We start from the raw sequence: 15,549 nt of genomic DNA, 5'->3' as shown, positions 1-15,549 counted from the left end.
GTTTCGAAGAAGTGATATTTCCCTGAATGTCCTTAGGGAGTCCCCACAGATACCGTTCCATTCGTTTGAACTCACGGGTAACCATTATGGGACACATCAACGCCAACTCCAAGTACCTTCGGTTATAGCCATCAAGGTCAGTTCCTACAACTTTCAGTTCCCAAAACTCCGCTTCCATTTTCTGAATTTTGGTTCTGGGGCAGTACTCCTCGATCATAGCCCTTTTAAACTCCTCCCATGGTGTAGCATAAGCTTCATCAATTCCTTGCGCCTTGGTGAGCGTGTTCTACCAAGTCAAAGCGCCATCCGACAAAGTGCAGGATGCGAACTTAGTCTTATTCCCTTCGGAGTAGTTACTCACACGAAACACAGATTCCAACTTTTCAAACCATCTCGTCAGCCCAACGGGACCTTCCGCTCCTTGTAAGTACACCTGTTCTGAGCAATCCGGTTCACCATTGGTGCCGGTGCAGGGTTGGCGTCTGCCATAGCTGCGGCTACTCGAGGTGTTATCATCTCCTCAATCTGAGCTGTAGTGGGGATTTCTCTTGGACCTCTTCCGTTTGCCATCGATCTTCCAGACACAAATTTCAACTTAAGTCAAAATCCATTAATCATCAACCAACAACATCATAGCGTACGGTAAACAACATGGAAACAACACAGTACACGATAACTAAGCATGGCAAACTAGTAGCAGGTAGCACAAAACCAGCATGTAATAACTTAAAGTAAACGATGTACAATAATTCAGACAACAGTAATTCCATTCATAGTAAGAAATTTGCATACAACGGCATGAGGTTCGTACAATACATAAATGAAAAATAGGAAACTACTAACGGGATACATAAAGAAATCTAATACAATATTCCTAGGGTGAGGGTGGGTAAATGATGTCCATCAGGTGGGACATCTGGTCCTCGAGCTCAGTTACCCGAGCACGGAGGGCATGCACTTCCCTCGTCAGTTCCTCGACGGTGGGAGATGCTGGTGGGGCAGGTGGTGCAGGTGGTGCCGGTGGTGCAGATGGTCCAGATGTAGCACTAGAAGTAGACGGCACAGTGTGGGCGACTTTACGCGGTACAGTGCGGGCGACCTTACGCACAAATGGATTGGCAGGATACGGCACAACCCGCTTACGGGCTGTGACCCTAACTAATTGTAACAGCCCGAGTACAACCCGTAGTGGATATTGTCCGCTTTGCCCCGACGCACGGTGGCTCACGGTTTTGTTTCTCAGGACTCACCCTCAAAACGCGTCCACTAGAGGAGGTATCCACACCCTTTATAAGGGGTGTTTCGTTCTCCTCCCTCACCGATGTGGGATGAGTTCTCACACTAATTGTCCATGTGCGTTCACGAATAGCTTACCTCCATTAACCCCTGGAATAACAGTACCATCAAAGCGGTACTGCTTCTTCGGCGGGGTAGAGGGTGGCTGCAAGGGCTCCTCCTCGGGGTCCTCCTCAGAATCCTCGTTGGGATCCTCCTCGCTAGTGCCGTCGGATGGTGAACCGTCTGAATCGTCCGAAGGTAGTGCAGGTACATCATGAGCGGGAGAAAGTGTTTGGCTGGTGGTCATAAGTCGATATCTGCCAGGTGTAATTAGTACGACTCGTCCATCGGCGGTGCGTCTAACCCATGTCCACGCTCGTTACGGAAGGGACCGTCCCCTTCCCCCCAAGAATCACAGTATCACAGGAATGGTGTTGTAGCCCCGGGAGTCTAGGACTGGGTGGAGCTGGAATCTCCTCGAGATCCTCGTCTCCGTCTGAGATGTCCATTAGGTCAAGCACGTGTCTACTATCTCCAGAAGATGAATCGCCAGAGTCACCGGAGGGTAGCGGTGAGTCAGCAACAATAGTATGCGAGGTAGCAGACGTATCTGAGTCACTCTCGAAGTCACTGGTCATGGGCGGCATGTATGACATCTGAAAAAGGAAAAATAACTTTTTCCATCTCAGTAAGACATATAGCAAGTACGTAATCAGGCACTACAGCAGCCTAGCAGTACATAGCATGGCAATAGTAACAGTATCAAACAAAAGTAGCATGCAAACAAAAGCATATAGTAGCATGCAGCAGTAGTAATCAGTACCATATAAACGAGCAAGTTATAGATTAGTCCTATTAGCGAATCCTACTCGGCTCGATCAAGACTCACTAATGCAACCTAATTCCCTATAACCAAAGCTCTGATACCAAATGTGACGCCCCGTACAAAATCATCGTGTACGGATCATCAACAACAGGATCATTACAAGGTCAAACACTATATGCTGTTTAAAAACTAGTTTTGCATTCATGAAAAGATAACTTCAAATGTTTTACAAAAGATAACGTGACACAAAGGTCGTTACAAAGTCATTATTCAAAATAACGTAAGTTGCGAATGCAAAATAAAAGTTCCATGATTGAGACATCTATAAGTAATGCAGCGGAAGTCTAACACAACGAGTCTGTAACAGCAAGTCTATAACACCAAGACAGCAAGTCTAACAGCAGAAGCAACAACGTCTAAGCACCTAAGAAATACACGCTTAAAAGGTCAACACGAATGTTGGTGAGCTATAGTTTGTTTGTAATCAGTAATGTAATGTAGAGCACGAGATTTCGTATTCAAAACAGTATGAAAAGTGTATGCTTATCCGTGGGCACCCGGTAACTAACTTAACGTAATATCACCCCCTAAAAGTACACCTGGAAAGTACGTAAGTTTACGAAGTATTAAACACCCGTTGAATGCTAGCGCGACTTGCCCCAGTGGGGATATCAAACCCTATGGATCCATATCTAAGATTCGCGTCTACTGGTTCATAAACCAATAGTTAAATGTTACCGATCTAAGGGGAATCTTTGTGCCGTTATGTCACCACACATATATAAAGTTTAAGTACTCGTGTCTAATATGTAAAACATAAAAAGCGCATGTATTCTCAGTCCCAAAAATAGTAAAGTAAAAAGGGAAGCTATAACTCACAATGAATAAGTAGTAAAAGTTGATATGAAAAGTATGCAAGTAGTAAGTCGGTCTGAAAGGTCGTCAACCTATGTCAAAGGTCACTAAGTCAGTATATATTATCCCCAAAAGTTTATAAGTGAATAAATTAAGTCTTAAGTATCATCAGCATCATCATCATCATCAGACAGATGCTACCACCTCTATACAAACCAAAAAGATGCATGGTCAGTGGCCAAGGCTCGGTATATGAGTCCTCTAACCGCTGTCCAATTTTTAGATCCTAACTCGATGTCGTTTGACCGTGGCGATGGTTCAAGCGTGAGTAGGTCAGAATTTTTAGCACATCGTTACAAAGGCGTAGTAATTTTCGGAAGGCTATAAATCCTAAACCGTATATCGGATTTAGGCGAGTCCTAAACGAAAAGTCATCTACTCAAAACGAAATATCTGAAAATCAATTTTCCAGAAGTCCCAGATGTCTAATCAGACCCCAAATAATAGTAAACAAGTGCTCTGGTGGGTTTCTTGGTGCTTGATGCTCATCACGGTTCTCATCCTTGATGCGTGTAAGCTTCAAGTGAAATGTCCTGTTCTTATTGATTAAAAACGTTCCATATTAATTGATTTCGTTGCGAGGTTTTGACCTCTATATGAGACGTTTTTCAAAGACTGCATTCATTTTTAAAACAAACCATAACATTTATTTCATAAATAAAGGTTTAAAAAGCTTTACGTAGATTATCAAATAATGATAATCTAAAATATCCTGTTTACACACGACCATTACATAATAGTTTACAATACAAATATGTTACATCGAAATCAGTTTCTTGAATGCAGTTTTTACACAATATCATACAAACATGGACTCCAAATCTTGTCCTTATTTTAGTATGCAACAGCGGAAGCTCTTAGTATTCACCTGAGAATAAACATGCTTTAAACGTCAACAAAAATGTTGGTGAGTTATAGGTTTAACCTATATATATCAAATCGTAACAATAGAACACAAGATTTCATATTTCAATACACATCCCATACATAGAGATAAAAATCATTCATATGGTGAACACCTGGTAACCGACATTAACAAGATGCATATATAAGAATATCCCCATCATTCCGGGACACCCTTCGGATATGATATAAATTTCGAAGTACTAAAGCATCCGGTACTTTGGATGGGGTTTGTTAGGCCCAATAGATCTATCTTTAGGATTCACGTCAATTAGGGTGTCTGTTCCCTAATTCTTAGATTACCAGACTTAATAAAAAGGGGCATATTCGATTTCGATAATTCAACCATAGAATGTAGTTTCACGTACTTGTGTCTATTTTGTAAATCATTTATAAAACCTGCATGTATTCTCATCCCAAAAATATTAGATTTTAAAAGTGGGACTATAACTCACTTTCACAGATTTTTACTTCGTCGGGAAGTAAGACTTGGCCACTGGTTGATTCACGAACCTATAACAAATATGTACATATATATCAAAGCATGTTCAAAATATATTTACAACAATTTTAATACATTTTGATGTTTTAAGTTTATTAAGTCAGCTGTCTTCGTTAGTAACCTACAACTAGTTGTCCACAGTTAGATGTACAGAAATAAATCGATATATATTATCTTGAATCAATCCACGACCCAGTGTATACATATCTCAGTATTGATCACAACTCAAACTATATTTATTTTGGAATCAACCTCAACCCTGTATAGCTAACTCCAACATTCACATATAGAGTGTCTATGGTTGTTCCGAAATATATATAGATGTGTCGACATGATAGGTCGAAACATTGTATACGTGTCTATGGTATCTCAAGATTACATAATATACAATACAAGTTGATTAAGTTATGGTTGGAATAGATTTGGTACCAATTTTCACGTAGCTAAAATGAGTAGTTTTTACCAATTTTGTTTTGCTCGCCATTTCTTCGTTTCTAATCCGTTTTGAGTGATTTAAGCGGCCACGGTTTCGTATTGAACTTGAATTTATGAAACTAAACAGAAAAGGTATAGGTTTATAGCCGGAAATACAAGTTACAAGTCATTTTTGAAAGAGGTAGTTATTTCCGTCGAAAGAACGACATCTTGATGACTGTTTTGAAAAACATACTTTCACTTTGAGTTTAACCATGATTTTTGGATATGGTTTCATGTTCATAAGAAAAATCATTTTCTGTGAAGTATAGCTTTTAAATCAAAGTTTTTCATAGTTTTTAATTATCCAAACCAAAACTGCCCCCGGTTGTAACTACGACGGCGTAAATCCGGTTTTATGGGGTTTATCGTGTTTCCGGGTTTTAAATCATTAAGTTAGCATATCATATAGATATATATCATGTGTATAGTTGATTTTAAAAGTGTAGTTAGAAGTATTAACTTTATTTGCAAACAAGTTTAGAATTAACTAAACTATGTTCTAGAGATTACTAGTTTACCACTTCGAATATGATAGCTTTTTATGTATGAATCGAATGATGTTATGAACATCATTACTACCTTAAGTTCCTTGGATAAACCTACTGGAAAATAGAAAAATGGATCTAGCTTCAACGGATCCTTGGATGGCTCGAAGTTCTTGAAGCAGAATCATGACACGAAAACAAGTTCAAGTAAGATCATCACTTGAAATAAGATTGTTATAGTTATAGAAATTGAACCAAAGTTTGAATATGATTATTACCTTGTATTAGAGTGATAACCTACTGTAAGAAACAAAGATTTATTGAGGTTGGATGATCACCTTACAAGATTGGAAGTGAGCTAGCAAACTTGAAAGTATTCTTGATTTTATATAACTAGAACTTGTAGAATTTATGAAGAACACTTAGAACTTGAAGTTAGAACTTGAGAGAGATCAATTAGATGAAGAAAATTGAAGAATAAAAGTGTTTGTAGGTGTTTTTGTTCGTTGGTGTATGGATTAGATATAAAGGATATGTAATTTTGTTTTCATGTAAATAAGTCATGAATGATTACTCATATTTTTGTAATTTTATGAGATATTTCATGCTAGTTGCCAAATGATGGTTCCCACATGTGTTAGGTGACTCACATGGGCTGCTAAGAGCTGATCATTGAAATGTATATACCAATAGTACATACATCTAAAAGCTGCGTATTGTACGAGTACGAATACGGGTGCATATGAGTAGAATTGTTGATGAAACTGAACGAGGATGTAATTGTAAGCATTTTTGTTAAGTAGAAGTATTTTGATAAGTGTCTTGAAGTCTTTCAAAAGTGTATGAATACATATTAAAACACTACATGTATATACATTTTAACTGAGTCGTTAAGTCATCGTTAATCGTTACATGTAAGTGTTGTTTTGAGACCTTTAGGTTAACGATCTTGTTAAATGTTGTTAACCCAAAGTTTATAATATCAAATGAGATTTTAAATTATTATATTATCATGATATTATGATATATTAATATATCTTAATACGATATATACATTTAAATGTCGTTACAACGATAATCGTTACATATATGTCTCGTTTCGAAATCCTTAAGTTAGTAGTCTTGTTTTTGCTTATGTAGTTCATTGTTAATACACTTAATGATATATTTAATTATCATATTATCATGTTATATATAATATAACAATGTATTAATATGCTTCATATATATTTAGTAAGACGTGGTTATAACGATAATCGTTATATGTATCGTTTCGAGTTTCATACGTCAATAGTCTCCTTTTTAAGTATATAACTTATTGTTACTATTTTTAATGAGATACTTGATGATCATTATATCATGTTAAACATATATATTTATTCATTTATGTATCATCATGTCATAGACAACTTATAGCGTTCGTGAATCATTGGTCAAACTGGGTAATCAGACGTTTACAAAATTTCCGTTTCAATTAACCAAGTCTTAACAAGTTTGATTGCTTAACATGTTGGAAACATTTAATCATGTAAATATAATTTTCATTAAACATATAATCATAGAAAGTTTCGGAAAAGTTCGGGTCACTACAGTACCTACCCGTTAAATAAATTTCGTCCCGAAATTTTAATTTCTCTCTTTTACCAAATCGAACAACGCCTTTCCAAGGTGCAAGTTTAAGCATGACCATCTCTCCAATTTCAAATTCTATATCTTTTCTTTTAATGTCAGCGTAGCTCTTTTGTCAACTTTGGGCGGTTTTCAACCGTTGTTGAATTTGGATGATCTTCTCAGTAGTTTCTTGTATTATCTCCGGACCCGTAATCTGTCTATCCCCCACTTCACTCCAACAAATCGGAGACCTGCACTTTCTACCATAAAGTGCTTCAAACGGAGCCATCTCAATGCTTGAATAGTAGCTATTGTTGTAGGAAAATTCTGCTAACGGTAGATGTCGATCCCAACTGTTTCCGAAATCAATAACACATGCTCGTAGCATGTCTTCAAGCGTTTGTATCGTCCTTTCACTCTGCCCATTAGTTTGTGGATGATAGGCAGTACTCATGTCTAGACGAGTTCCTAATGCTTGCTGTAATGTCTGCCAGAATCTTGAAATAAATCTGTCATCCCTATCAGAGATAATAGAGATTGGTATTCCATGACTGGAGACGACTTCCTTCAAATACAGTCATGCTAACTTCTCCCTCTTGTCATCTTCTCTTATTGGCAGGAAGTGTGCTGATTTGGTGAGATGATCAACTATTACCCAAATAGTATCATAACCACTTGCAGTCCTTGGCAATTTAGTAATGAAATCCATGGTAATGTTTTCCCATTTCCATTTTGGGATTTCAGGTTGTTGTAGTAGACCTGATGGTTTCTGATGTTCAGCTTTGACCTTAGAACACGTCAAACATTCTCCTACATATTTAGCAATATCGGCTTTCATACCTGACCACCAAAAATGTTTCTTAAGATCCTTGTACATCTTCCCTGTTCCAGGATGTATTGAGTATCTGTTTTTATGAGCTTCTCTAAGTACCATTTCTCTCATATCTCCAAATTTTGGTACCCAAATTCTTTCAGCCCTATACCGGGTTCCGTCTTCCCGAATATTAAGATGCTTCTCCAATCCTTTGGGTATTTCATCCTTTAAATTTCCCTCTTTTAAAACTCCTTGTTGCGCCTCCTTTATTTGAGTAGTAAGGTTAGTGTGAATCATTATATTCATAGATTTTACTCGAATGGGTTCTCTGTCCTTTCTGCTCAAGGCGTCGGCTACCACATTTGCCTTCCCCGGGTGGTAACGAATCTCAAAGTCGTAATCATTCAACAATTCAATCCACCTACGCTGTCTCATATTCAGTTGTTTCTGATTAAATATGTGTTGAAGACTTTTGTGGTCGGTATATATAATACTTTTGACCCCATATAAGTAGTGCCTCCAAGTCTTTAATGCAAAAACAACCGCGCCTAATTCCAAATCATGCGTCGTATAATTTTGCTCGTGAATCTTCAATTTTCTAGATACATAAGCAATCACCTTCGTCCGTTGCATTAATACACAACCGAGACCTTGCTTTGATGCGTCACAATAAATCACAAAATCATCATTCCCTTCAGGCAATGACAATATAGGTGCTGTAGTTAGCTTTTTCTTCAATAATTGAAACGCCTTCTCTTGTTCATCCTTCCATTCAAATTTCTTCCCTTTATGCGTTAATGCATTCAAGGGTTTTGCTATTTTGGAGAAATCTTGGATGAATCTTCTGTAGTAACCAGCCAATCCTAAAAATTGACGTATATGCTTCGGAGTTTTTAGGGTTTCCCACTTTTCAAAGGTTTCGATCTTTGCCGGGTCCACCTGGATACCTTCTTTGTTCACTATGTGATCGAGGAATTGAACTTCTTCCAACCAAAATGCACACTTTGAAAACTTAGCGTACATTTTTTCTTTCCTCAATACTTCTAGCACTTTTCTCAAATGTTCTTTGTGCTCTTGATCATTCTTTGAGTAAATAAGTATGTCATCAATGAAAACAATGACAAACTTGTCAAGATATGGCCCACACACTTGGTTCATAAGGTCCATGAACACAGTTGGTGCATTAGTCAATCCAAACGGCACAACCATAAACTCGTAATGACCATAACGCGTCCTAAAAGCAGTTTTTGGAATATCATCTTCCTTTACTCGCATTTGATGATATCTAGAACGTAAATCGATCTTCGAATAAACTGACAAGCCTTGTAGTTAATCAAATAAGTCATCAATTCTCGGCAGTAGATAACGGTTTTTGATGGTAAGTTTGTTCAACTCTCTATAGTCAATACACAACCTAAATGTACCATCCTTCTTCTTGACAAACAAAACAGGAGCTCCCCATGGTGATGGACTTGGTCGAATGAAACCACGTTCTAATAGTTCTTGCAGTTGGCTTTGTAGTTCTTTCATCTCGCTGGGTGCGAGTCTATAAGGAGCACGAGCTATTGGTGCAGCTCCTGGTACAAGATCTATTTGAAATTCAACAGATCGATGTGGAGGTAGTCCCGGCAATTCTTTCGGAAATACATCGGGAAATTCTTTTGCGATGGGAACATCATTGATGCTCTTTTATTTAGTTTGTACTTTCTCGACGTGTGCTAGAACAGCATAGCAACCTTTTCTTATTAGTTTTTGTGCCTTCAAATTACTAATAAGATGTAGCTTCATGTTGCCCTTTTCTCCGTACACCATTAAGGGTTCTCCTTCTTCTCGTACAATGCGAATTGCATTTTTATAACATACGATCTCTGCTTTCACCTTCTTCAGCCAGTCCATGCCAACTATTTCATCAAAACTCCCTAACTCTACGGGTATCAAATCAATCTTAAATATTTCGCTACCCAGTTTAATTTCTCGATTCCGGCATATATTATCTGCTGAAATTAATTTACCGTTTGCTAATTCGAGTAAAAATTTACTATCCAACGGCATCAATGGACAACTTAATTTAGCACAAAAATCTCTACTCATATAGCTTCTATCCGCACCCGAATCAAATAAAACGTAAGCAGATTTATTGTCAATAAGAAACGTACCCGTAACAAGCTCCGGGTCTTCCTGTGCCTCTGCCGCATTAATATTGAAAACTCTTCCGCGGCCGTTTCCATTCGTGTTCTCCTGGTTCGGGCAATTTCTAATAATGTGGCCCGGTTTTCCACATTTATAACAAACTATATTGGCATAACTTGCTCCGACACTACTTGCTCCGCCATTACTCATTCCGACACCATTTGTTCCTTTCGTTCTGTTAACCCCTGGTCCGTAGACCTCACACTTCACCGCGCTATGACCATTTCTTTTACACTTGTTGCAAAATTTGGTGCAGAACCCCGAGTGATACTTTTCACACCTTTGGCATAGCTGCTTCTGATTGTTGTTGTTGTTGCGGTTGTTATTGTTGTTGGGATGATTGTTGTAGTTGCTGTTGTTGTTGTTGTTGTTGTTGTTGTTGTTGTTGTTGTTGTTGTTAGGCCGTTTGTTGTAGTTGCGATTGATGTTACGATTGTTGGGATAATTGTTGCGATTATTATTGTAATTGCTGTTGTTTTTGTACTGGTGATTCTTATCACCATTTTCCTCCCAATTTCTTTTGACTTGCTTCACATTGGCCTCTTCAGCCGTCTGTTCTTTAATTCTTTCCTCAATCTGGTTCACTAGTTTGTGAGCCATTCTACATGCCTGTTGTATGGAGGCGGGCTCGTGTGAACTTATATCTTCTTGGATTCTTTCCGGTAATCCTTTCACAAACGCGTCGATCTTCTCTTCCTCATCTTCGAACGCTCCCGGACACAATAGGCACAATTCTGTGAATCATCTTTCGTATGTGGTAATATCAAATCCTTGGGTTCGTAACCCTCTAAGTTCTGTCTTGAGCTTATTGACCTCGGTTCTGGGACGGTACTTCTCGTTCATCAAGTGCTTGAATGCTGACCACGGTAGTGCGTACGCATCATCTTGTCCCACTTGCTCTAAATAGGTATTCCACCATGTTAATGCAGAACCTGTGAAGGTATGCGTAGCGTACTTCACTTTGTCCTCTTCAGTACACTTACTTATGGAAAACACCGATTCGACCTTCTTGGTCCACCATTTCAATCCGATCGGTCCTTCGGTTCCATCAAATTCCAAAGGTTTGCAGGCAGTGAATTCTTTATAGGTGCATCCTACACGATTTCCTGTACTGCTAGATCCAAGGTTATTGTTGGTATGTAGCGCAGCCTATACTGCGGATATGTTTGAAGCTAGAAAAGTACGGAATTCCTCTTCATTCATATTCACGGTGTGTCGAGTAGTCGGTGCCATTTCCTTCAAAATAGTCAAATGGAACAAGTTAATCATACAGAATATTAAGACTAGTTAATAGTATTTCGTAGCATAATATGAACTCGTTTATAAAATTTTTTTTCTTCATATTAGCGTTTTATAAGTTTAAATTCGGGTAGTACCTACCCGTTAAGTTCATACTTAGTAGCTAATATACAATTCAACTACTACAATTCTATATGAAAAACTGATTATAATAATATTTCGCGTTCAAACTTTTATACAATATTTTACAAACTTACAATACCGATTATTTTACATAAAGCATGAAATATAGCAGACAATAACTTTGATACAAGATAGTTGTGAAGATAATTTTAGCTAGTACACAAGTCGTTCAGCAAAGGCAATAAAGACACGTAATTCATACGTCCAGAAACAAGTCATGCATTCTGGTTTTACTAGGACTACTTCCCATCCTTGGTCTTGTGGAACATAACCGTTATGGCCGTTGATAAGACAGCGTGTTGTAACGTCGTCAAAGGATTTAGGGTTACGTAATGACCAACAGTCTCGTAATAACCTAAAAACCTCATTTCTTACCCTAATTACCGACTCCGTCACTTGTGGGAACGTTTTGTTTAATAGTTGTAGCCCGATGTTCTTTTTCTCACTTTGGTGAGAAGCGAACATTACTAACCCGTAAGCATAGCATGCTTCTTTATGTTGCATGTTAGCCGCTTTTTCTAAGTCATGTAGTCCTATATTCGGATACATTGAGTCAAAATAATTTCTTAACCCGTTGCTTAAAATAGCATTTGGGTTCCCCGCAATATATGCGTCAAAGTAAACACATCGTAACTTATGGGTTTCCCAATGTGATATCCCCCATCTTTCAAACGAAAGTCTCTTATAAACCAGGACATTCTTGGAACGTTCTTCGAATGTCTTACAAACTGATTTCGCCGTAAATAGTTGTGTCGAAGAATACTGACCGACTCTAGACAAGATTTCATCAATCATGTCTCCGGGTAGGTCTCTTAAAATATTGGGTTGTCTATCCATTTTGTGTTTTTATACTGTAAAATAGACAAGAGTTAGATTCATAAAAAAAAATACTTATTAATACAAGCAATTTTTACATATATCATAAAGCATAAGCACACTATATTACATATATTACACCACACGAATACAACTATCTTATTTCGACTCGCTCGTTTCTTCTTCTTCGGTTTTGGTTCGTTTTGCCAAGTTTCTAGGGATATATGATGTTCCCCTAATACGAGCTGTCGTTTTCCACAACGGTTTAGAAAAACCTGGTGGTTTAGAGGTTCCCGGGTCATTGTTACAACTTAAGGGCTTCGGAGGTTGATGTGAAGACCCATCCTAATCCATCCGAACGAAGTCCATATCGATTATAAACGATTCACAACAATTGATTACATCGCGAGGTACTTGACCTCTATATGATACATTTTACAAACATTGCATTCGTTTTTGAAAAGACAAACTTTCATTACATCGAAAGTTGACAGGCATGCATACCATTTCATAATATATCCAACTATAATTGACTTGATAATAATCTTGATGAACTCGACGACTCGAATGCAACGTCTTTTGAAATATGCCATGAATGACTCCAAGTAATATCTATAAAATGAGCAAATACACAGCGGAAGATTTCTTTCGTACCTGAGAATAAACATGCTTTAAAGTGTCAACCAAAAGGTTGGTGAGTTCATTAGTTTAACTTAAACAATCGTTTCCATCATTTTAATAGACCACAAGATTTCAGATTTCCATTTCTCATAAACATACGTCCCATGCATAGAGACAAAAATATCATTCATATGGATTGAACACCTGGTAACTGACATTAACAATGTGCATATATAAGAATATCCCCATCATTCCGGGATCCTCCTTCGGACATGATATAAATTTCAAAGTACTAAAACATCCGGTACTTTGGATGGGGCTTGTTGGGCCCGATAGATCTATCTTTAGGATTCGCGTCAATTAGGGTGTCTGTTCCCCAATTCTTAGATTACCAGACTAAAAGGGGCATATTCGATTTAATAATCCATCCATAGAATGTAGTTTAATTTACTCGTGTCTATTTCGTAAAACAGTTATAAAAACAGCGCATGTATTCTCAGCCCAAAAATGTATATGAAAAGGGAATAATGAAACTCACCTAATGTATTTTGTAGTAAAAATACATATAACTATATTGAACAATGCAGGGTTGGCCTTTGATTCACTAACCTATATCATTCATATTTATATTAAAACATATAATCGTAATCGAACAATTTATATATATTTTTATTAATGATATAATTTTATATTATATGTTATTTTATCTATTTAAATAAATAATAATTTTAATATAGTTAAGCGTTATATCTTTTTATATAAGTAATCTTTTATTTACATAATATAGTTATAATAATACTAGAATGAGTATAATGATAAAAATAATAATTTTCTTAATTATAATAATAATAATAATAATAATAATAATAATAATGGTAGTATTAATAGTAGTTTTTATATAAAAAAAATATATATATATATATACATGTTTAAAGTAATGATACTTTTTAGTAATGATTATATTAACTTTTATTAATAACAGTACTCGTTAATGATAATCATTTTAATAAAAGTAATTATATTAATAATAGTACTTCTGTCAATATTAATAATACTAATAATTATAAAATGATACTAGTACTAACATTAATGAAAATAATAATAATTTATATCATTTTCATAATGATAATAATAATAATACTAATAATCATAATCATAGTGATAATAGTAATACCTATATTAATAATACTACCAATTCTAAAATTTTAATAAAAATACCTTTTATTGAATTTGATATAGATAACAATAATAATAATAACAATATTAGTGAATATATAATAACAATAATAATAAAACTACCTTTAAAAGGGAAAGCTTCCAAAAAAAAAAGAATTAGATTGTCTCAGACGAGACTCGAACCCTCAAGCTCCTGTTAACTCCAAACACAACCAAACCGTCCCTCTATTTCATCATTTCTGATTTAATTTACCACCTAAATATATATAAGTGTTTTAGTCTGATACCCTTTGTCTTCTCCTTCTTTATAACGTCATCATCCAATATCTATCATCATCATACCTCATCATCATCAATGTCATTATCGACTTTTTAATATCATATAATCTAACATCATTATAATCGCTATCATCATTATAACACTTTCGTTATTTTATGTATGTAGTATTGCGTAATCATCATGATCTTAACCATAATGTAACCCGTTCATCATTGTAATCTAATCCTTATCATAATCATTATAAACCCGTATCCTTAAATATCACGCCATTTATCATTTAACCAATGCCATCACCATAAATTACCCTTGTTCGAACAGAAGTAAAAAGGCAGACGCAGCAGAAGTATAGAAACGTAATTATGCTGCGTTTCATCCTTGGATTATTATACAAATCGAGCCAGAAAACATGACTATTGGACTTGAAAACTTCGTGCCCAATTTCTTATAAGTCTAATTAGTTACTTGACAAACCCATTTAGTGGATAACGAATAGCAGCCCAAAATATCATGAGGGTTTCGTTGGTTTATAATTCTCGACCACCAACAGTAAAACAACTCGAGCAGTTGAAGTGATTTGATGATAACAAGTTTTTTATATGGAGTCGAAACTGAACAATTGAAAAGAAAGTAGAAACAGAAGATCGACGCTACTTGTTTCTTATGACTTCAAAAATCGAATTCATTATACACCCACATCTTTGTTATAATGGAAACAGAAGCGTACTGCAGCGAGTTGAAGTAAAAAGAAGGAGACGTAGCAGCACAGTGGGTTTGGGTCTTGTTTGCATTAGAAAAATTGTCAACATGAGATGTTGTATGAATTGACAGAAAACAGAAATCGATAGTGGAAAAAAGTGGCATTATTCCTTTTCCCTACCCACTAATAAAGCAAAATTGTAAGTGGTGTATTCCTTGATTTAAGGATTGTCGGCCATAACAGATTACCTAATCCCATTTGTTTAATCTTTGGGAATTTTCATAATGCATTATATAGTTCTCCAATATTCTAATTGACTAGCTAGTCTTGGTGAGGTTTTGTTTAAAAGAAACGGAATTAATAATGAGGGAGAGAGAGATGTGAGAGGAGAAAGAAATAGGTTGGGTTGGCTCGTTTAAAACAGAAATATGCAGCAGCTACAGTATTCAATATCATCATCGTTAATAGTAGTGGCTGCAGTGTTCGAATAACAGAAAAACAAAAAGATGAGAGAGGGAGAAGAAGAGATAAGGTGG

The sequence above is a fragment of the Rutidosis leptorrhynchoides genome, chromosome 11 (genome assembly GCF_046630445.1).
Source record: "Rutidosis leptorrhynchoides isolate AG116_Rl617_1_P2 chromosome 11, CSIRO_AGI_Rlap_v1, whole genome shotgun sequence".
Taxonomy (NCBI): domain Eukaryota; kingdom Viridiplantae; phylum Streptophyta; class Magnoliopsida; order Asterales; family Asteraceae; genus Rutidosis; species Rutidosis leptorrhynchoides.
The sequence above is the reverse complement of the archived record's forward strand: the minus strand, read 5'-3'. Positions refer to the sequence as shown.